General features: G+C 43.0%; 1 long non-coding RNA gene and 1 pseudogene across 1 annotated transcript in view; both read left to right on the top strand.

Annotated features, from left to right (window-relative positions):
* LOC144339135 (uncharacterized) overlaps positions 1-21,576 on the top strand; it is a 66,966-nt gene that overhangs the window by 32,322 nt on the left and 13,068 nt on the right. The window contains exon 3 of the long non-coding RNA XR_013413835.1: positions 1,571-1,666. This is a non-coding gene — a long non-coding RNA (uncharacterized LOC144339135). The remainder of the gene's footprint in view (positions 1-1,570; positions 1,667-21,576) is intronic.
* LOC100426520 (succinate dehydrogenase [ubiquinone] cytochrome b small subunit, mitochondrial pseudogene) lies at positions 2,227-2,830 on the top strand (annotated as a pseudogene).

Raw genomic sequence — 21,576 nt, 5'->3', positions numbered from 1 at the left:
TCTAAGAGCAAATTCTCTCCCTAGAAAGCACAGTTACTTACAGGGAATGGGGAAATCGGAGGGTCCCATCGAGAGAAGTCAGCCTTGTCAGGCTTGCCAGAGGTGCACATTGATGAGATTTCTTTGGGTGGTGTCACCCGAGCAGGCCTGTATCAGATTACCACCCTGTGGCAGATGTAGCACTATCCATCACAACATACCTTTTCTGGCCTTGACAGATGTACCAGAACCCCAGAGGGCTGTGCTATCCAACACAGTAGCTACTAGGCAGATATGCCTATTTAAATTTAAATTAATTAAATTGTTAACTAGGGCCAGTTCAGTGGCTCACCTCTGTAGTCCCAGCACTCTGAGAGGCCGAGGAGGGCAGATCACTAAGCAGAGCCTAGGAGTTCAAAAACAGCCTGGGCAACATGGCAAAACCTCATCTCTACAAAAAACACAAACCATTAGGCAGGCATGGTGGCCTGTGTTTGTAGTCCCAGATACTCAGGGAAGCTGAGGTGGAAGGATCAGGAGGCAGAGGTTGTAGTGAGCCAAGATTGCACCACTACACTCCAGCCTGGGTGACAAAGTGAGACCTTGTATCAAAAAAGAAAAATGTTTTAAGTGTTAACTAGTTTCTCAGTCATGCCAGGTACATTTCAAGTGCTCAATAGCCACATGTAGCTAGCGGCTATCCCATGGACAATGCAGATACAGAACCTGTCCATCGTCGCCGACAGTGCTATTGAACGGCACTACTTTAGAAAGTCTGCCTGTGAGATGTGGCTAGGAACACATGGAGTGCTGGAAAGCCACAGACACCTTCAAATTGGGGCAAATCTAGTAAGGTTTTACACATCAGATACATGTACACAGATAATACAATAAATTGTATTAATTACAGGTATTTTGGTGAAACTTTGAAAAAAGCTAAATATACAAAATATTGCATTTTGAATGAAGCTCACAGGTGAAGTCTTCCCATCCACTGCTACAGTGGAGACTTCAATCCTCATGTGGTTAATGATTTCCTGTCACTGTTATGACAAAGATCCCTGTTATATATTTGTTCTGGGGGAAAATCACGACTACACTCTTGTGGATGTTAATTTCCACCTCTCAGTGTATTTATTGTCCCGAGGACTCAATGCTGCTCTCTCATGGCGTGGTACTCCCAGGCACATGTTCCCTTCATCACCCTCAGTTCCCATAGAGCAAAGGGATGCAGGAGGTGCGCTTGGGTTTATTGTCTAAATGGAAAAAGGCCAACAAATAGGCCATATGAAAGGTAAAGGGCATGCACAGTAAGAACGAAAGAGATGTCTGATTCATCAGCCTTGAAGGAACAGCGGTGCGAGTGAGCCGTGAAATTCCCTTCCTTCGACCAGCGCTCACTGCACATAAATGGTGCCTGAAACTATACATAACTGAGAACCGGCCAGATACTCTGGCCTCTCACTCCTCCCTCTCACTTGACAAATAAAGACACAAAAGGAACTGGTGCTAGAGGGAAGAAAATGTTCCCTTACTTGACTTTCTTGACTGAATTTGTTTCTCCCCCGTGTTTGATTGCATGCTTGGAAAGCTTGCCGCAAGGTGAGACACGCACTATTGCAAGTGTCTTGGGTGAAGAAGAGGCTGTGCTTCTCCCTTCTGTTGACTCAGGCTGTTTCTTCATCAGGTAAGAGCATACAAGGTAGACACTGCTTACCCCTAGACCGTTGGAGTGAGGCTCGGAGGAGGAAGGAGGTGAGACAGGCGGTCAGGGAAGAGGAGAAGCGGGGGTAAATGCACCAGGGTGGGAAGACTCCCTCCTCCACACGGGTCCCCGTGGTCCAGGTGAGGTGGGGAAGCTTAGGTAGGCTCTTCCGTCAAGGTCTGGAAGAGCAGCTGCTCTAGAGCACTCACACGCCCTCTCCTGGGATGCAGAGAGGATCATGAGGCTGGGGAGAGGGGAAGACGCAAGGAAGTCATGGAGAGAACTTCCGTTTTCTCAAAGGGGCCTGTGCAAATGTGACTCCCTTTGCTGCAACCTAGTTTAGGTTCATTCCTTGGAGAAAAAGCCCTATCCTCTTGTTTTCTTTGCTGTGTTTCTTTCTTTGCAACTAGAATTCAGAGCTGGGTGACACTATAAAAGGTTGCTGGTCCCCTTCTCTAAGGGCTGTTTCTCTCTTGCATTCTCACCCTGCCAAAGGTGAGTTCTGGAAGACAGGGCAGTATAAGTACACCCTGAGGGAAGAGATGGGGGTTCTCTAGAGGCTGAGTGCCCTCTGTGGTGCCCAAGGAGGCTGCGCTCTGTTCCTGCGAGCCCCAGTGGTCAGACCTGCTCAGATCTCAGGATTTCTTCAGGACTCAACCTACCGCAAAATGGCGTGGAGTGCAGCACATTCATTTGTCACTGAGCCACCTTTCTGGTTCCAAGGCTGCGTCTTTCCACTGGACTAGTGAGCAGATTGTCAGTGTTTTGCTCCTGGGCATGCTTCCAGCTGCTTATCTGAAACCCTGCTCTGTGATGGCCTAATCCGTGGCTACACCCCTCACTCTTCATGGTCTAGGGGCCTTGGACAAGTTGTTCCTGGCTGTGTTCATGCGGATGCATTGCAGCAAGCTGCCAAGGCAGGCCTTTTGGCTTTCAGCCTTAGCCTTTACTGGGCTTTGCTCTTTCAACTATCATGATGTGGGCATCTGCAAAGACGCTGCCACACTGTGGAAGCGCTGACCTTTTTGACTTATACTTTGAAGAATTAATGCATGCCTCTTTGTTTTCACTTTGTCATGCCATTCAACTCACAATAAGGAAGAAATAACAGATAAATCCATTGGTGGACAGCCTTCTTCTCTTAATCGCGAGACTATTTTCAGAATGTAATCTTTGAGGAAAAGGTTTGAGAGGAATTATGTCCAAGAAATTGTGAGACTGAGGTCTGTATTCTGGTGAGTTAATGGGGCTGCCTCCCAGCTTCTTACAAGACTCACATATAACTCAACATGATATATGAGCTTTTGCCTTTGAATTTATCAATCTCTTAAAGAGAATCCAGCTTTATTATTATTAATACATGATCAAATTTCTTCTGTACTTGCCTTGGGAGTAATGGACAAAGAGAAATACTGTTAATTCATGAATAAAAACTTTGCAGAAAATGAGACAGTGTTTAATTTCCAAAAACTTCCCTCTCTATTCAGCAGACACCAGCTACTGATGGTCACATATACTAGGGAACTTGAAAATTAGGAAATGCTGATATCTCACATTATGAATTTTGAAATCCTAGGAAGAAAAGCCTGGAATGCTTCTGAGTATAGCAAAGTTCCATTTAAGGGCAAGGTCCCCCTTGTAGAAGTATCAAAATATTACAAATTCTAAACTGAGACTTCATTCTCAAATGTGTTTTACTTGTTCTAAAACGATCTGTCCACAAATATAAAACTATAAGTAATAAATTGTTATTTTCCCACTATAGGAATCTGTAATTGGAAAATGCATTCTATGAAAAGAAATATTTTTTAAATGTTTAATAATAACAATAACAACAACAACAATAATAATAATAATAAAAGCATCCCCTTTGAGTTCTGGACCAAGTGCTATACCTGGCAACTGAAGAGCATTTCAGGAATAACTGTGGACTAGAAACTGCAATGCACAACCCTGATACCTGTAACAGAGAAAAGACCCAAGCTGACTTTGTTGCAGGGGCCAACAGGAGTGCTGAGTCTGCTCATTCCAATATATGATCAAGTCGGTTATCTCTTGTTCATTCCAATATACCAAGTGTCTAGCACAGTCTCTGGCACAGGAAAAATTAATTTTACTTCAGTCCTCTACTTTTTAGGTTTCCCAAGTTGAAAACTACTATGGATTTGTAATCTTGTTCTCCTCCTTCCTTAGCCTCCCATACATACTGGGAAAGTCATATTTCAAAAGCATATTGGGGTCTTTGGAAGAGGACAATGCTATCTTTCTACTTTTCATTGATTAATGTCTTATCTTGACTTGGAAAGCCAAAGTGTCTGGAGGCAGTTAGTAGTTGGTGGTGACAGTGTGATCAGTACAGGTAATAAGAGTCCTAGGTTCAAATTTCCAAGGAATAAAATCTGTAAGGACCCCTTTTTCTCCACTAATCCATGAGGAAAGGGACTATGTGGATACTGGCCACAGTTGAAGCCCAGCAGCACATTCTAGGAGAATATTAAACATCTTCTGACTAAATTAATGCAAAAAATTAACCTGATATAAGTCCTGGGGATCTAGAATAGAGCCATCTAATAGCACTTTCCGCAATGATGGAAATATTGTATAGCTATCTGTCCAGTGTGTGGCCACATATAGCTACTGAACACGACACTGTGGTTCGTGTGACTGAGAAACTGATCTTTTTAAAATTTTTATTTAATTGCAATTAGCTTAAATGGAAATGTAAACAGCCAACATGGCCAATGGCCCCCCTAGTGGATTGTACAGGTCCAGACGAACCTACTATTCAGCAGCTAATATTTCTACCTCAGCTCCAGCCTTAGATAACTCACATTATGATGCAAGCCAGGGCGGCTGGCCTGTGGCAGACTCACTCCCCTCTGCATGGGCGTGAAGGATGCTGGAGGTGAGCTCTTCCTTTCCCAGTAGCACTCAAGCCAGGGCAGGCTTTAGCTATACTGGTTTTCTGGAATACCTGTAGATACTTTACATTCCTCGTGTGTCGCAGTTAGCAATCAAAACCCTTAAAGGACAGGAATGAGGAGAAAGGAGTCATTTTTGCTAAATGCTATTACCATGAATAGCCCCTGAAGGTCGGGTGCCAGCTAGGAGGTAATTCTCAGAGAGTGAGAGAGAGAGGAGGGGGGGCCCGCACCCTGCAGCAGCAGCAGCAGGAATGAGAGGGACAGCACAGACATGGCCAAGTGCCCCGCAGGAGCTGCCAAATGATGAGATGTTGCAGGAGGGAGAGAGCAAAACCAGTCGGAGGCTCTGGGAAGACTCGGGTATGTTTAATTGAGCAAGCGCGTGGGAGAAGATGTTGGTTTTGGCGGATAGTGATGGATGCAGCACTGGATGTGATATGGCTGAGGTGTTGAAGTGAAGGTGTCTAGCAGGTCGTTAGATGTTCTCCACTGTAGCTCAGAGGGGAGGTCAAGAGTTCAGTGGTGTGGCTGCCAAGCTGTTGCAGAATGCAAGCTGTTTATAAGGGAAATACGTGTCATCCTCAACTCCTGAAGTTTTGTGCTTGCAGCACCTGAGTCATGAGACCAGTCAGAGGATTTTTTATTTTTATTTGTCTCATCTATTAATGATAAAAATCATCCCTTCTGCCCTCACACGCATTATCTCATTGAAAGATCTCATTGGAATCCTTCATTCAACATGTATTTGTCAAGCTCCTACTATTTGCTGTCACTGTTCTCAGAGGTCGGATGTAGCAGTCAGCAAGACAGAGCACATTAAATAGCGGCAAATGCCATGCAGAGAATAAGAACAGAGAGAGGTGATGGAAGGAGTGGCCTGGGAGAGGGCCCTCATACTGGATGGTCTGGGAAAGGCCCACTACAAGTGACACTTAAGGGCTGAATGACAAGAAGTTCCCATCAATGTGAAGATTGGAGCAGCCATTATCAGCAGAGGGAACAGCTGGCAGGAAGAATTCGACATATGCAAGGACAAGAAAGACCAACATACAGGAAGACAGGGCGCAGTGAGGGGCAGCCAGATCAGTTGGAGGGGCATGAGCATGTCAGGCATTGAGGCTGGAGGTTGGGTCAGTAGTTTTCACCTGATGCCAGGTGTCTGGAAAGCTACCGAAGGGACTTATATAGGTGATAACATGATCTGATTTCCTTTTTTTTTTTTTTCTTTTTTTTTTTTTGAGATAGAGTCTTGCTCTGTGGCCCAGACTGGAATGCAGGGGCATGATCTTGGCTCACTGCGACCTCTGCCTCCCGGGTTCAAGTGATTCTCCTGCCTCAGCCTCCTAAGTAGCTGGAATTACAGGCACCCACCACACACCCAGCTAATTTTTGTGTTTTTAGTAGAGATGGGGTTTCAGCATATGGGCCAGGCTGGTCTCAAACTCCTGACCTTGTGATCCACCCACCTCAGCCTCCCAAAGTGCTGGGATCACAGGCCTGAGCCACCGCACCTAGAGTGATTTCCATTTTTTTTTTTTTTTTTTTTGAGATGGAGTCTCCTCTGTCGCCCAGGCTGGAGTGCAGTGGCACGATCTCGGATCACTGCATTCTCTGCCTCCCGGGTTCAAGTAATTCTTCTGCCTCAGCCTCCCAATTAGCTGGGATTACAGGCATAGGCCACCACACCCGGCTAATTTTTTGTATTTAGTAGAGACAGGGTTTCACCATGTTCGTCTCGAACTCCTGACCTGAGGTGATCCACCCACCTCGGCCTCCCAAAGTGCTGGGATTACAGGCGTGAGCCACCGTGCCCGACCAGGACTACTATTTTTTTTTTTTTTTTTTTGAGACGGAGTCTCGCTCTGTCACCCAGGCTGGAGTGCAGTGGCCGGATCTCAGCTCACTGCAAGCTCCGCCTCCCGGGTTCACGCCATTCCCCTGCCTCAGCCTCCCAAGTAGCTGGGACTACAGGTACCTGCCATCAGGCCTGGCTAATTTTTTTTTTTTTTTTTTTTTTTTTTTTTTTTTTTTTTTTGTATTTTTAGTAGAGACGGGGTTTCACCATGTTAGCCAGGATGATCTCCATCTCCTGACCTCATGATCGGCCCGCCTCGGCCTCCCAAAGTGCCGGGATTACAGGCATGAGCCCGATTTCCTTGTTTTTTTTTTTTTTTTTTTTTTTTGAGACAGAGTCTCGCTCTGTCGCCCAGGCTGGAGTGCAGTGGCCGGATCTCAGCTCACTGCAAGCTCCGCCTCCCGGGTTCACGCCATTCTCCTGCCTCAGCCTCCCGAGTAGCTGGGACTACAGGCGCCCGCCACCTCGCTCGGCTAGTTTTTCGTATTTTTTAGTAGAGATGGGGTTTCACCGTGTTAGCCAGGATGGTCTTGATCTCCTGACCTCGTGATTCGCTCGTCTCGGCCTCCCAAAGTGCTGGGATTACAGGCTTGAGCCACCACGCCCGGCCCCGATTTCCATTTTTAACAGATCACTGACCTCTGCATGGGAAACAACAACAACAACAAAAAAAAAACCAGCAAAACCTTTGGTTCTGCAGGCACCAGAACCAAACGTCTAGATGAGAGCCTTGCCTTGGCTAGGCTGGCCTAGGCCACCACAGGATCCACCCTCAGGTCTGCCTGTCACTGTCCCTTCTCTGGATCTCTGCCTGTAGGGAGGCATCATGGTGGATTCAGGGTGCTTACATCCATCCCTCTTGCCACCCCTGATGGAAGGACACACACACTAAATGTCACCCAGGGAATGTTTGCAGTGATGGTCATCATTATTCAGTGAGAAGTGCTGATGGGTTTTTTTAAATACATATTTTTATCATTAATTCTAGTTAATAATGTTGGGGTTTTTAAATAGGCTTTATTTTTTAGAGCAGTTTTAGGTTCACAGCAAAATAGAGCAGAAGGTACAGAGAGTTCCTATATACCCGCTCTCGCAGCACATGTGCAGCCTTCCCACTATCAACATCCTGCATCAGAGTGGCGCATTTGTTAGAATCAGTTCATCTACACCCATACATCACTATCACCCAAAGTAGTTTGCGTTTGGGTTCACTCTTTGTATTGAACACTTTGTGGGTTTGGACAAATGTATGACATGTATCCACCATTAAAATATCATACAGAATAGTTTCGTTGCCCTAAGGATCCTCTGTACTCCACCTATTCGTCCCTCTCTTCCACCTTACTCCTGGCAACCACTGACCTTTTTACTGTTTCCAGTTTTTCCTTTCCAGAATGTCATATTAGTTGGAATCGGACAGTATATAGCCTTTTCAGATTGGCTTCTCTCACTTACTGATATGGACTTAAGGTTCCTCCATGTCTTTTCATGGCTTGCTAGCTCATTTCTTTTTAGTGTTGAGTAATATACTATTGTCTGGATGTGTCACAGTTTATTAATCCATTCACCTGCTGAAGGACATCTTGGTTCCTTCCAGGTTTGGGCAGTTATGAATAAAGCTGCCGTGAACATCTGTGTGCAGATCTTTGTGTGGTCGTAAGTTTCAGCTCATTTAGGTACATACTGAGAAGCACGATTGCTAGATCATATGGTAAGAATATGTTTAGTTTTGTAAGAAGCTGCCAAACTCTCTTCCAAAGTGGCTGTACCATTTTGCATTCCCACCAGCAATAAGAGTTCCTGATGCTCCATATCATTGCCAGCATTTGGTGCTATGTGTTCAGGGCCTGGGCTATTCTAATAGGTGTGTGGCTTTAATTCGAAGTTCCCTAATGACCTATGATGTCGAACGTATTTTCATATGCTTATTTCCCATCCGCATATCTTCTTCAGTGAAGTATCTCTTTAGGTCTTTTGCCCCTTTGTTAGTTGGGTTACTCATTTTCTTATTGTTGAGTTTTAAGTGTTCTTTGTATATTATGGATAAAATTCCTTTATCAGATGTGTCTTTTGCAAATACTTTCTCCCAGTCTGGGGCTTGTCTTCTCCTTCTCTTAACAGTGTCTTTCATAGAGGGGCTTTTTTTTTCACGTGGGGGCCTTTTGTGACCCTAAAAATCAGAACTTTACATGTTTAATTTTTTTAAGAAATGTACATTTGAATCGGGCCCCATCCCCTAGTCGCGCTCTGCCTCACTTTTTCTATGGCGCCAATTCCTGCCCTCCCTGGCCCTATAGTATATTAACACTTGATCATTTTTTCAAAAGCTGAAAGTTCAGTGGCTAGTTTTTGAAAAGTCAGAAAATTTCCATAGCATCAAAATAGCTACATGAAAATAGCCTCAGTTTCTAAATGGCCACATCAAAACAATCACATCAAAAGGTCAGGCCCCTGCAATGGAAACCCACAGGAAAGCTTCAGGCCTCAGGCTGGTGCTGGCCATAGTTAATAATAATGTTTTGTATATTCCAAAATTAGTGAAAGAATAGATTTTTAAACATTCTCACCACGAAAAAAAATAAGTGGGTGAGGTGAGGAATATATTAATTAGCTTCATTTAATCTTTTCACAATGTAGACACATCACATTGTACCCCATAAATGCAATTATTATTTGTCAGTTAAAAACTAATAAACGGGCTGGGCATGGTGGCTCACGCCTGTAATCCCAACGCTCTGGGAGGCCGAAGTGGGTGGATCATTGGAGGCCAAGAGTTTGAGACCAGCCTGGCCAACATAGTGAAACCCCGCCTCTACTAAAAATACAAAAATTAGCCAGGCATGGTGGCAGGTGTCTGTAATTCCAGTTTCTCAGGAGGCTGAGGCAGGAGAATCACTTGAACCTAGGAGGCAGAGGTTGCAGTGCACCAGGATTGAGCCACTGCACTCCAGCCTGGGCGACAAAGCTGGACTCTGTTTCAAAAAAAAAAAAAAAAAAAAACTGATAAATAAAATAAATTATGCTTTTAAAAAAAGACCCCACCACAGGACTCAGATTACTCATGGAGTTTCATCTTAGAAATAACAGTCCAATTTTCAGTATTAACCATATTTGGAAAAAATTTGCCAAAGAAAAATGAAAACAATGCCTAGCAGCCCTCCCAAACAGAGTTCTGTGGGCAGGTATCCAGCAAAAGGAGGTGCTTTGTGGCTGGGCACAGTGGTTTATGCCTGTAAACCCAGCACTTTGGGGGTCCGAGGCAGGCGGATCACCTGAGGTCAGGAGTTCGAGACCAGTCTGACCAACATGGTGAAATCCCGTCTCTACTAAAAATACAAAAATTAGCCGGGTGTGGTGGTGTGTGCCTGTAGTCCCAGCTAGTCGGGAGGCTGAGGCAGGAGAATTGCTTGAACCCGGGAGGCTGAGGTTGCAGTGAGCCCAGCTTGTGCCGTTGCACTCCAGCCTGGGCAACAAGAGCGAAACTCCGTCTCAAAAAAAAAAAAAAAGGGAGGTTCTTTGTAAAAAAGGCGAAGCAGCACTCAGGTCCTGAGAAGCCCTACCGGAAAGAGGTCTATTCAGTATCTTTTAAACTTGGAGTTTTTCAATAGTTTCACGTATTTTATTCGCTATATCTTGGGTTGCAGGAGTTGGGATCCCCTCCTACTTTTCTCTTCCTCTGATATGCATTGAGGAAGCCTTTTCTCGCCCTATATTTGAGATGACCTAAGGAAGAGACAGCTGTTGTCTCAGCTTCCATCCCTGCTGTCTTGTGTCCAGGGGGCTTTGAAGAGAGCCCGGAGGAAGGCTGGGGGAATAGTTACCCTTCCACTCCCCAGTCCTGCGACTACCCCAGCCAGGTCCAGCCTTCCTTTCCACCTCAAAGATTTAGCTCATTTCTCTTTTCATTTTAAGGTTTCTACCATCTACCAAATTTCTTGAACTTTTCCCCACCCTGCATCTCCAGGAATGGGCACGTATGAACTGAGCCAGGATCACAGGCTTTGGTGTCAAGACTGTGCTTTACTAGGTGACCCTGGGCAAGACACTTTCCGTATCTATAAAATAGAACGATACTACTCCCTTCAAGGGATTGCTGTGAGAGGAAAAAGAACTAATACAGGAAAGAGTCAAGCCAGCGCCTGGCACATGGCGATGCTCAGTGGAGGTATTTTCTACTGAAGTGTGTCAGGGTATCATGATTACATCTGGGGTCTATCCAGCTCTACACTTGCTTGCAGGGTGGTCTGTGTCTCACAGCCTCAGATTTCTCTTTTGTAAAACAGGGACACTAATAACTATTTCCTAGGATTGCTGTAATCTGTGAGTTTGGCACTCACACGGTGCCAAAGCAACAACGCTCATCCTTTTGTTATGAAAAGAATTCATTTCTAAACACTACAGAGAAATCCAGTAAATGACCAACGCAGGAACATCATTCGAATCCAACCAAATGAAAGGTGTGTCTCACTAAATTACCCTGGATTCCTCCTTCTCACAACCCTCCTTCTTAAACATCCCAAAGCCTTTGAGCTGTCCTATGTCCCTGAGCGTCAAGAGCCTCAGGCTTCACTTGACTGTGATTCCCACCCTCGTCCAGCAAAGAGAAAGCAAGTGAATGGACTGAGCACCGAGTTTGTGCCAAGAGTTTTACAAACTCTATCTTATTCAAATCCCATAATAAGTTATAAGAGACTTTGCATCCTTCTTAGAAAAGCAAGTTGAGTCTTTGAGCAGCTAACCAAATGTCCTAAGATCATACAGTAGTGGTAGCTGGGATTCAACTAATTTCAAAGGCCATAATTTTTTCCTCCCCTTCCTTTTATATAAGTCACATCCTCTAAAGAGACACTTTGTTCCACAAATTTAAAAATTTACATTAGGGCATTTCTTCACCCAGAGAACCAAAAAATAAAAGAATAAAATGCCTTCTACTCTGTGTCAAACTTAAAACAACAAATAAAATTGGTACAATATTTCACAATTTACAAAATAATTTTCACATTTGAGCTTCACAACCACCATGTAGATGAATATTGTTTTTGCTTTTGTTTCTTTCTTTCTTTTTCTTTTTTTTTTTTTTTTTTGTATGTTTTGTAGAGACAGAGTCTCACTATGTTGCCTAGGCTGGTCTTGAACTCCTGGGCTTGAACTCCTCCTGTCTTGGCCTCCCAAGGTGCTAGGATTACAGGCGTGTGCCACTGCACCTGGCCAGATATTACTTTTGTGTTTATGCTTTATAGACAATGAAATTGAAACTCAGAGAGATCAAGGGATTTGTCCAAGGTCATATAGCTAATAAGTGCTAGAGTCAGGATTTGAATCCAGAACTAATTCAAAATTCTGCTTTTCTTCCATTAACTCAGTTATTAGATACTCCCCCTGATACACAGCAACACACTAAGCATTTGCAAATGGTATGTTAATTCATTTATTCATTTACTCAAAACTGATTTTGCACCTGCTACAGTCAGACACTATTCTAAATACTAAGAATACAGTAATGAACCAAACAGACAAAGGGCATACCCTGATAGAGCTCATAGAGCTCACTTCAAAGGGAGAGAGAGAGAAAAAGTAAACAAATAAAGAAGCTAATGTTAGACAGTGATAAGAGCTCTAAAGGAAATAAACAGGATGTATCAGTAAGCTATTGCTGCGTAACAAACTGTTCCAGAATGTAGTGGCTTAAACAACAATTATTTATTTAGCTCATGATTCTACAAGTTGTACTTTAAGCTGGGCTCAGTTGAGAAGTTCTTCAGCTAACCTTAGCTGACCTCAGTTGGGCCTGCTAGCCCAGGTGTTTGTAGCCAGCTAGAAAGTTAACTAGGGGTTAGCTGTACAGGATGGTGTTAGCACTGGTCCATGTGCCTCCCATTCCCCAGATGGCTAGTCTGGGTTTGGACAGATGGTGATGATGATAAGGTTCTAGAGAGAGAAATACACAATGACTCTGAAGGTCTGGGCTCAGAACTGCCACACCATCACTTTGTTGCATACTATTGGTCAAAGCAAGTCACAAAGTCAGCCCAGATTCAAGGCGTGGGGAGACAGACACCACCTCTCAATGGGAAGAACTACAAAGTCAATTTCAAAGGGTATAGATAGAGGGATACTATTAGTTGGAGACATCAATGAAATTAATGTACCTAACAGGGTGATGTGATAGAGGATGGCTGAGTGGTGGGAAGAGGAAGGAATAGAGTACTTCAGATGGGAGAAGGCCTCTCTGATGAGGTGACATTTATTCTCAGAGCTGAAGTATGAGAAGGAAGAGCCATTCAAAGCCATAGGACAGAGCATCCCCTAAGAAGAAGTTATTCTAAAAGATACACTCCCCATAGCAAAATGTCCACATCCTTCACACATACCTGTTGCATGATCATATATTAAATAAAGGACTTAGCAGCAGGTACACAGGAGAGCAACATAGTATAACATCAAAATGCTCATCCCTTCACCTCCCCACAACCTTAAATGACCACTGAAAGCATGCAGATTTTTTCAGTGGCTATCATTTTCATGAAATAGTTGTGGACCCTTAGAGAAATGTATCTCCCAAAATAGAGATGTAGGAAAGAGAGGGATGCATAGGAAGCAAAGCAAAGGGAATATTAATGAAGAATGAAGATGGAAGAGACTAATAGCAAGAAAGAAAGTGGAGATGGTGAGACAGGCAGAAACATCTTTGACATGTAGTAAACTCTTAATAAGTACTTGTAGAATTAGTGAGTGGATGAGGCCCCCATATGTGTGTGTGTATATATATATATACATGTATGCATGCATATGCACATGTGATGGAGGAATAAACGAGATAAAGGGAAGCAGAGGGAGCCATCACTACTGATGGTGGTAGGGAAGCAAACTGATTACAAAGGTTATATCAGATCAGAGCAATGAGTAACACTTCAACAGGTGGCACATAAGCCTGTGGGGGAAGATTATAGGAGGGAGGAGATGGTATCCTAGGAGGAGTGAACAGCTCGTGGAATGCTCAGAGGCAGGAAGAGGTTTTGTTTTGTTTTGGCTTGGTTTGGTTTAGTTTGGTGTGAATTTGTGGAAAGATGGAGGTCTTCCAGACAAAAGAGGACTTCACAGATGAGCTGTTACGGTGAGCTTTATCGAGGGGAGAGGGGAAACAGGATTATTATGAGCAAGACATTGTAAGAAGAAAATAAAGACAATTAGAAACTCCAGGAAAAACAAAAGGCTGTATGAGAAATGAATTATAATAGTTCACTGCTTTACTATGCAGTGAACAACGTTACAGTGACTATACTGCAGCAGTGTTTATTAATATTAATAAAAAATACTAAATATAACTGTAATGTAAAGATGGGAAGGCAAGTAAGGCTGACGTAGAAATGAAATATTCTTAAATTATTACAGGAAATAAATGAAGAATGTCTAACATTGATTACCAAAACACACAGCTAAAAGAATTATTTAAAACCTCCCAGTAAAATGCATGGCCCATAGACCAACACTAGCATCACCTAGGAGCTCGTTAGAAATGCAGAATTTCAGGCCCTGCCCTAGGCCCACTGAATCAAATCTGCCATTAACAAATTCCCAGGGTTTGTGTACTCAGTAAAGTTTGAGAAGCTTGAAAAATTGGTTTGGGGAATAGGACTAGAAGTGGGGAAAGTAGAACAACGAACAAGTTTGTCTTAAGTCTTATTTATCTTCATTTAGCTGTGGTCGTGGTATTTATTAGTTTGATTTTACAAGTGAAGTTCCTTAATAATTTTAAAAATAAGTACCAGGGTAGAATATGCTCTTTTTCTCACTAATACTTAATCTTATCTTGGCCCTGGCCCTCAGTTTAGATTAGAATACTCTTTCTAAGACATCACAGCCCTACTTCAACCTCACTTGCCTTTAGAAGCACTTCAGGCAAACATTGCTCCTCATCTGCCATCTGAAAACTTTGTCATAAAAGCATTTCTCAATTCCTCTGATTATCTGCAATCCCCTCCCCCATCAGCCTGAGAAGAGACCACAGCCACAAACTATCTACAAAAGGTCACAGCATCTGTTGTCTCCCCAGCTAAAAGTTTCTCTAGCTAGTCATCGCTAGCCTGGTGGTTCTCAAAGTGTGTGCGCCAGACCAGCAGCATCAATATTACCTGGAAATTTGTTAGAGCTGTGAGGTGCCTCAGACCTATGAAGGAGAAACCCTACGGATGGGGCCCAGTAATCTGCACTTCAACAAGCCCTCCAGGAAGCCCTCATGCTCACCAACCCATCCCCTGTTCTATTCCTGGGCTGGTTTGTTGCAAATCTCACTGGGCTCATAAATTAGCATCTCCTCAGTGAGAGTTTCAGCTTACTAGCCACATTCACAAAGAGTGGAAACACAACCTACCCCACAGATGTTTTCTAAAATGTCTGGACCTCTCCCTTGCCAATCTTTTAAAACACTATTTAAATAGAAGCTTAAACGTGTGTGCCACACACCCCGAGTTCTCTGATCGACACCACAGCCCAGCTTTGGGGTTTATACTTGTATTTGCTCCATAGCCTCCTCCGCATGCATCAGAACCAACTCCAGAGAGGATGGAGCTCCTTCTCCTTCCTTTCTGGCCCCTCTGCACCCCTCATTCTTACACCTAATTCTCTCAAGCTCCCAGACTTCAGCTTTCCCCCAAGAGATGCACTGTGGTGATAAATTCTACTGCGGTTGAGGGTGATTTGATGAGCCTAGGCCTGCCATTCCTTGCTGCCACCTGGCTGCTCCTCAGTCTCAGTCAGTACCAGTAAGCGATGAGCCCCTTAGATAACCCCAGGTGGGGGCCACAGGCTGACATCACTTCTTTACGTGGACAACTGATAAACACCAGCCAAATCCCAAGCTCCTGCTGTAGAAAGGATTTCTACAGGAAGTAGTTGACCCTGGGAAGCAAACAAAGCCCTCTGCAGAACATGGAATCCAGATTTCAGATGTTAGTTGCAAGTTGCTTTTCTTGTTATAAAGTGCCTAGTAGAACTGCCTTTCTTTTCTTTGTCTTTCATCTTTGCCTTTGCGATCTTTGGGGGCTTCACTCCATTTGCTAAAGGTGTGTGGGTGTTAGCGTCACTCTATGGAAAAAAAAACATGCACGTACACACACCACAGCCTTTTTTTCTCTATTTCTATGCAAGCCATTGCTTTTATGACTTTCTGAAATAAAGAAAAATGTCTAGTATGTAGCTACTTGCTTTTTGCAATTTCTCTTAGAAAAGAAGTTCTGCTCCTGCAAAAAAAAAAAAAAAAAGATAACCCACATTTTTCAAATGTGCAAAAGTTTTCTTCCCAGATGAGGGGAAAAACATATGAAAAGGTGCTCTAGCTAGCTAGTAGTAGGGAAATGCATGTTAAATAAAAACAATGTTTTCTCTTCAAATAGACAAATCATTATGAGTTTAATATCAAGGACTGGCGTTGGGAGTCATGGCCTCTCACCCACTCCTGAGGGTGCAAAAATGGGTTCAGCCACACTGGAAAGAGATGATAGCAATACCTGCTAAGATACAAAGTTTGCATTCCTTGTAGCAAAGCAACTCCATTCTGGCATCCCTTCTGGAGAAATTCAATGCATTTCTTTAAGGAGGCATTGTAACAAAGATCATAGCTGCCTTGCTTATGTGGGTGAAGGTGAAATACCACCTACATGTTCATCAAGGAGACAGTGATCACATAAAGGATGGTACTTTCATTCTATGGAATACTATGCAGCCATTTAAAAGAATTAATGTGGATGTACATGCACTAACATGAAAAGATCCCCAGGGCATGTTTCTGAACAAACAAAGCAATTTGTATAATAGATGGTATGTTCAATATGATGGCATTTCTGATAGAAACAAAGCACTCAAACATTATCCATTTGTCTAGGAACATACACGTGTTTTTAAGTGCAGAGAGAGCCTTTGGAAGGATTAATATCCAAATAGCCATGGTGCTTAGCCCCTGGAAGAAGTCAGTGGGTGGTGGAAGGTGGTGAAGGAGACGTTTCGTTTGTCTGTAATCATTGAATGCTTTACTATGAGAGTGTTTTCAAGAATAAATTGCTTAATTGTGTAATTAACAGTAAATATTTTAGGATTCCTATAAGTATTTCTATCTGTTGAATAACATTGGAAAATCTGTCCTTGCCTCAAATGTTAAGTAGGCTTTGTATTTGTACAAATATACAATTACTTCTCTTTAGACGTTATTATAAAATCATCCCATTTGTCAAAACACTCATTATTCATCTGATCTTTAAGAAGAAAGATAGTTTCTGTGTTCAACCACAAACACACACGCACACATGTGCACACACACAGAGACGCCATAACTCACCCTGAGGACAGCAATTTCCACCCTATGCCACACTGTGCTACCACCTCAGGATGTCTGAACCACATGCAAGCAAGCCTTTCTGATTAGCTGATAACTTAGTTTCCAGGCTTCTGTGCCATCTGATTGTCAACTCATAATTCTAAAGCAGCGAAAACCAAGAGACACCTGACTTGGTGGTGATGGCTGGGTCTGTGACAGCCAGGCACCTGATTTCCTGACCCCAAACCACATAGCTTTCTGCATGCCCCCATGAGCACCCTTGTAACATGATACCCTGCCCCTCCTGCCAGGTTGAGCTTGAGAGCGAGCAGTGGAGAGACAGTGGGGCGCCTGGAAGGTTGCTGGTCTGCAGAAATCATTTCAAGAAACATCTTCATTACAACTTTCTAGTTTATATCCCTCATCTAATGAGGCAGTGTTGTATGACAAAAAGACATGGAAAGTTGGAGGAAAATGCAAAAGTAGATGTCATGGGAACTCGAGTACTTTTGTTGACATAATCACTCTCTCTCCCTCCATGGGCAGACCCACTGGAGGAACCAGATTGCAATCCTGAGGGAAATAGTTTTAAACCAGAGGATTGATGATGACATCATCTTTCATCTTGGGTGTCATCTTGGATGTCCCAGATTCAGGGATGACCTCTTCTCTCTGGACCAGACATACCCGAATTTCTTTTTATTTCAATAAGATGGGGATTTTATGGCTCAAAAAAGACAGAGATGAATCATTCCCTACAAAGCCCATGCCCGGCCATCTGCAGACATTACCCAACTGCTTCCAGGTACCTTCCACAAAGAAGGGGCACATCAGTGAAACAAGCGAGTGTAGGATTAGAGTTGGCTGCATTCCCTTAAAAGTTAGAGGTGAACCAGAGGAAGTATGCTCCTTCTTATAGCTGTGTCCCATCCCAGGCTAGGGAGGGCAGAACTTGGGGGCCCAGGATAACATCCAGCCACTACTTCATTGAAATGTTGACCATGTTTTCTAAATGAAATATAAAAGAGCAAGCAAGCATAGCTTTAAGCAAGCATGACTGGAAGGCCATGGCATCTTCTTTTTCCTGCTTCTGGAAAGGTCTTCACGAAATGAACAACAAAAATTGATTACATTCTGCTTAATCTAGCATCCCAAGGGTTTCCCATAACAAACATACAGCATCAGTAGGCTTGGATTCCTGTGCACCCCTCGCACAGCAGGACTGACCTTGCTAATGGCCTTTATCCATGGTCCTCCATCCCTGAGCAATGCCGGTGGTGATCTTTGTGATCTCATGCTCTGGCCATCCCTTCCCGCCCATACACATGCACTGTCTTTAGCTCTTCAGTCAGTGTCAACAAGACCTGCTAGCCTGAGGGATGCTCTGCCTTCTCAGCAACTCTGTGTACCTCCACTGTGGCCATCATGTGTGCATTTGACAGCTGACTTGGTGGGAATGCTCTTCAAAGTGGGGATCTTATTAAAATACAGATTCTGAGTCGGTAGGTCTGGGGTGGGGCCTGAAAGTCTGCATTTCTAACAAGCTTTCAGGCAATACCCATGATGCTGGGCCAGGACCACATTTTGATGTCAAGGGAGAGTCTTATATCCACGATTGGGAGGTGTGGGGAGAAGGCCTGCCCCATGGTAGCCTTCTGAACAGAGAAGGACTGTAAGGGCTTGATGAGACAGTGTATCAGAGAGGCTTGTAACTGTAATGTGTGGGGAAATATCAGCTGTTATTGTGATTTTCTATCATGTAGATGATATACTTGCTTTGGAATCAGAGAGAGCTGGGTTTACCCCCTCTACCACTTACTGAGAATTTGAGCAAGTCACTCAATCTTGTTAAACCTCACTTTTCTTAACTATAAAACGAGAAGCTATTATTTAAACAAAGCTATATTTGCAGATATTGACTCAATACATATTTACATATTCATTTTTCTCTCTGTTGATCTAAGTGAACAAAAGTTTTACATGTGTGTATATGAGTAACTCGCTAAACATTTCTGCTAAATGCTGAGAATCTAGAACCAGAACTTGGCTAAAAATTCACTCAAAACTGTTTAATGAAACAGCTTTGTTAAGAGTCACCTGGCTCTCTAAGGTTTGAAAAACTTCTTGGGGAACCCAGAATGATTTATGGTTTGCTACCACAACTCTACGAAGCTAGTAGTTTCAATCAAGTTTCACTTGCACAAGTTCAGTAGAAAGCTGGGGAAAATCCTCTTGAAAGAAAATTGCTGCCCTTGACTCCTTCTCATCACCAGAGCTATCCAGAGACAGAATATGGAACCCATTCCAATGGGGCTGACATTTATCTTTGGCTAATATAAGTTTTCTTTGTTGTTGTCGTTGTTGTTTTGAGACAGGGTCTTGCTCTGTCATCCAGGCTACAGTGCAGTGGTGCAATCACAGCTCACTGCAGCCTTGACCTCCCCAGCTCAAGTGATCCTCCCACATCAGCCTCCCGAGTAGCTGGGACTACAGGCATGCACCACCGTGCCCAGCTAATTTTTTGACATTTTGTAGAGATGAGGTCTCACTATGTTGCCCATACTGGTCTTGAATTCCTGGGCTCAAGGAATCCTCTCGCTTCCTCCTCCAAAGTGCTGGCATGAGCCACGGTGCCCAGCCTAAGATGAGTTTTCTAAAGAAGTGCTAAATACTAACAATATAAACTTCCAGCCTCGCCTTTTAATTCCAACTCAACCCAAAGATTCTTCAAGCAAGGTTGATGGATGTGTTCAGACTAGCAGGTACAAGAAAAAAAACTTGAATTGCGGGAATTTGGCAGGAGCCAAGGATAGTTCTGCCACAAGAATGGCCCAGAAGTGCCCATCATTACAAGTTTACTTTCTGCCAGAGTTGTCATAAGCAGTTTTTACACCATATTTTAAAATTTTTACATATTTACACCATGTTTTACACCATATTTTAACATTTTAACAACACCTTGAGAGGAAGATATTATTATTACTCCCATTTTACCAAAGGGGGAACTGAGTGAAAGAGAAGGCAATTAACAAATTAATTTAAAAGATGAAAAATGTAGCTGTCTTTCGGGGTTTTTTTTCTTTTTTTCTTTTTCTTTTTTGAGATTGAGTCTTGCTCTGTCACTCAGGCTGGAGTGTAGTGGCACAATCTCAGCTCACTGCAACCTCAGCCTCCCGGGTTCAAGCTATTTTCCTGCCTCAGTCTCCTAAGTAGCTGGGATTACAGGCATGCACCACCATGCCCAGTTAATTTTTGTATTTTTAGTAAAGATAGGGTTTCGCTATGTTGCCCAGGCTGGTCTCCAACTTCTGACCTCAAGTGACCCGCCTGCCTCGGCCTCCCGAAGTGCTGGGATTAAAGGCGTGAGCCACTTCACCTGGTTGCAACTATCTTATTTTTAGCTGCACAACATAAAACCAAATTATTAACCTACTTAATTGGATCCATTAATTGTCGTGAAATAGCCTCCATGGTGAACACAAGTCTTCTGTGGTATACACAAAGCTGAACGTTACAGCACTACTGGTTATATTGAAAGACTCTAAACAACCCAAGTCTAAAACCAATTACTGTGGATCCAGGCAGTGGAAGGGTATGAAGCCATTGGTATGTTTTCAAAGAACTTTTAGTGACATGAAAAAGCCCTCATTATATACTATGAAATGAAGAGGGTAGGCTATTTTACACATTCATTTATTTATCCAAACTTAGTTATCCCACATTTGCTTTTCCAGCATAGTTCTGTGAATATACCTGGTGAATCAGGCAGGCTTGCCCTTGTAGAGCTGACAGTATGGTGGACGTGAAACTTTCCTGGAAGAAAAAGCCCCAAAATGTTAACGGTTTTCTTTTCAAAAGAGTAGAGGTTTTTAAATTTTTCATCTTCATTTTTATGTTGTTTCAAAATGTTCTATATTAATCATGTATTACTTTTTTATAGATTCATTGAGTTATGATTACTACACAATAAACTATACATGTTTGAAGTATGCAATTGGATAAATCTTGCTGTTGTACACACCAGATAAATCATCACCTCAATGAAGGTGGTGAACATATCCATCACCCCAAAAGTGTCCTCAGACCCATTTGTTATTCCTTCCTCCTACCACGCCACCACCCCTCACCACATTCAACCACTGATCTGCTTTCTGTCACTACAGTTTGCTTTGCATTTCTAGAATTTTATATAAATTGTAATACATAGCAAATGCTCTTTCGTCTGGCTTCTTTCAGCATCATTTTGAGATGCATTCATGTTGTCGTGTGTACCAATAGTTGTTTCCTATTATTGTGGAATAGTATTCAATTACATGGCCTATACCAGTTCATTATCCATTCATTGACTTGTAGACATTTTGGTTGCCGCTGATTTGGGGTTATTACAGACAATGCTGTTATAAACGCTCAAGTATCTGCAGGAACATATATTTCTTTCTCTCTTGGGTAAACACCTAGGAGTGAAATGGCTGGGTCACATGATAACTCTGTTTAACTTTTTGAGGAACTGCCAAACTGTTTTCAAATGACTGTATCGTTTTTATGTTCCTACCAGAAGTGTATGAGTTCATTGTTCCCTCTCTTTTAAAATTACATAAGAAATAAATGAATACCTCCTGTTGTAAAAAGAAAATCCAAAAGCTTCAGAAATGTAGAGTAAGAAAAGTGAATGTTCCCTTTTATTCCATCCCTTTCTTAGTTCCTCATACCTATTTATCATTAAAAGTTTGGTGTGTGTTCATCTTTTCTTTGCAAGAGTGTGTGCATGTATGTGCATGTGCACGTGTTTGCATGTGGAAGCATG

This window comes from Macaca mulatta, chromosome 2 (assembly GCF_049350105.2).
Source record: "Macaca mulatta isolate MMU2019108-1 chromosome 2, T2T-MMU8v2.0, whole genome shotgun sequence".
NCBI lineage: Eukaryota > Metazoa > Chordata > Mammalia > Primates > Cercopithecidae > Macaca > Macaca mulatta.
This window is presented reverse-complemented; position numbering and strand designations above follow the sequence as displayed.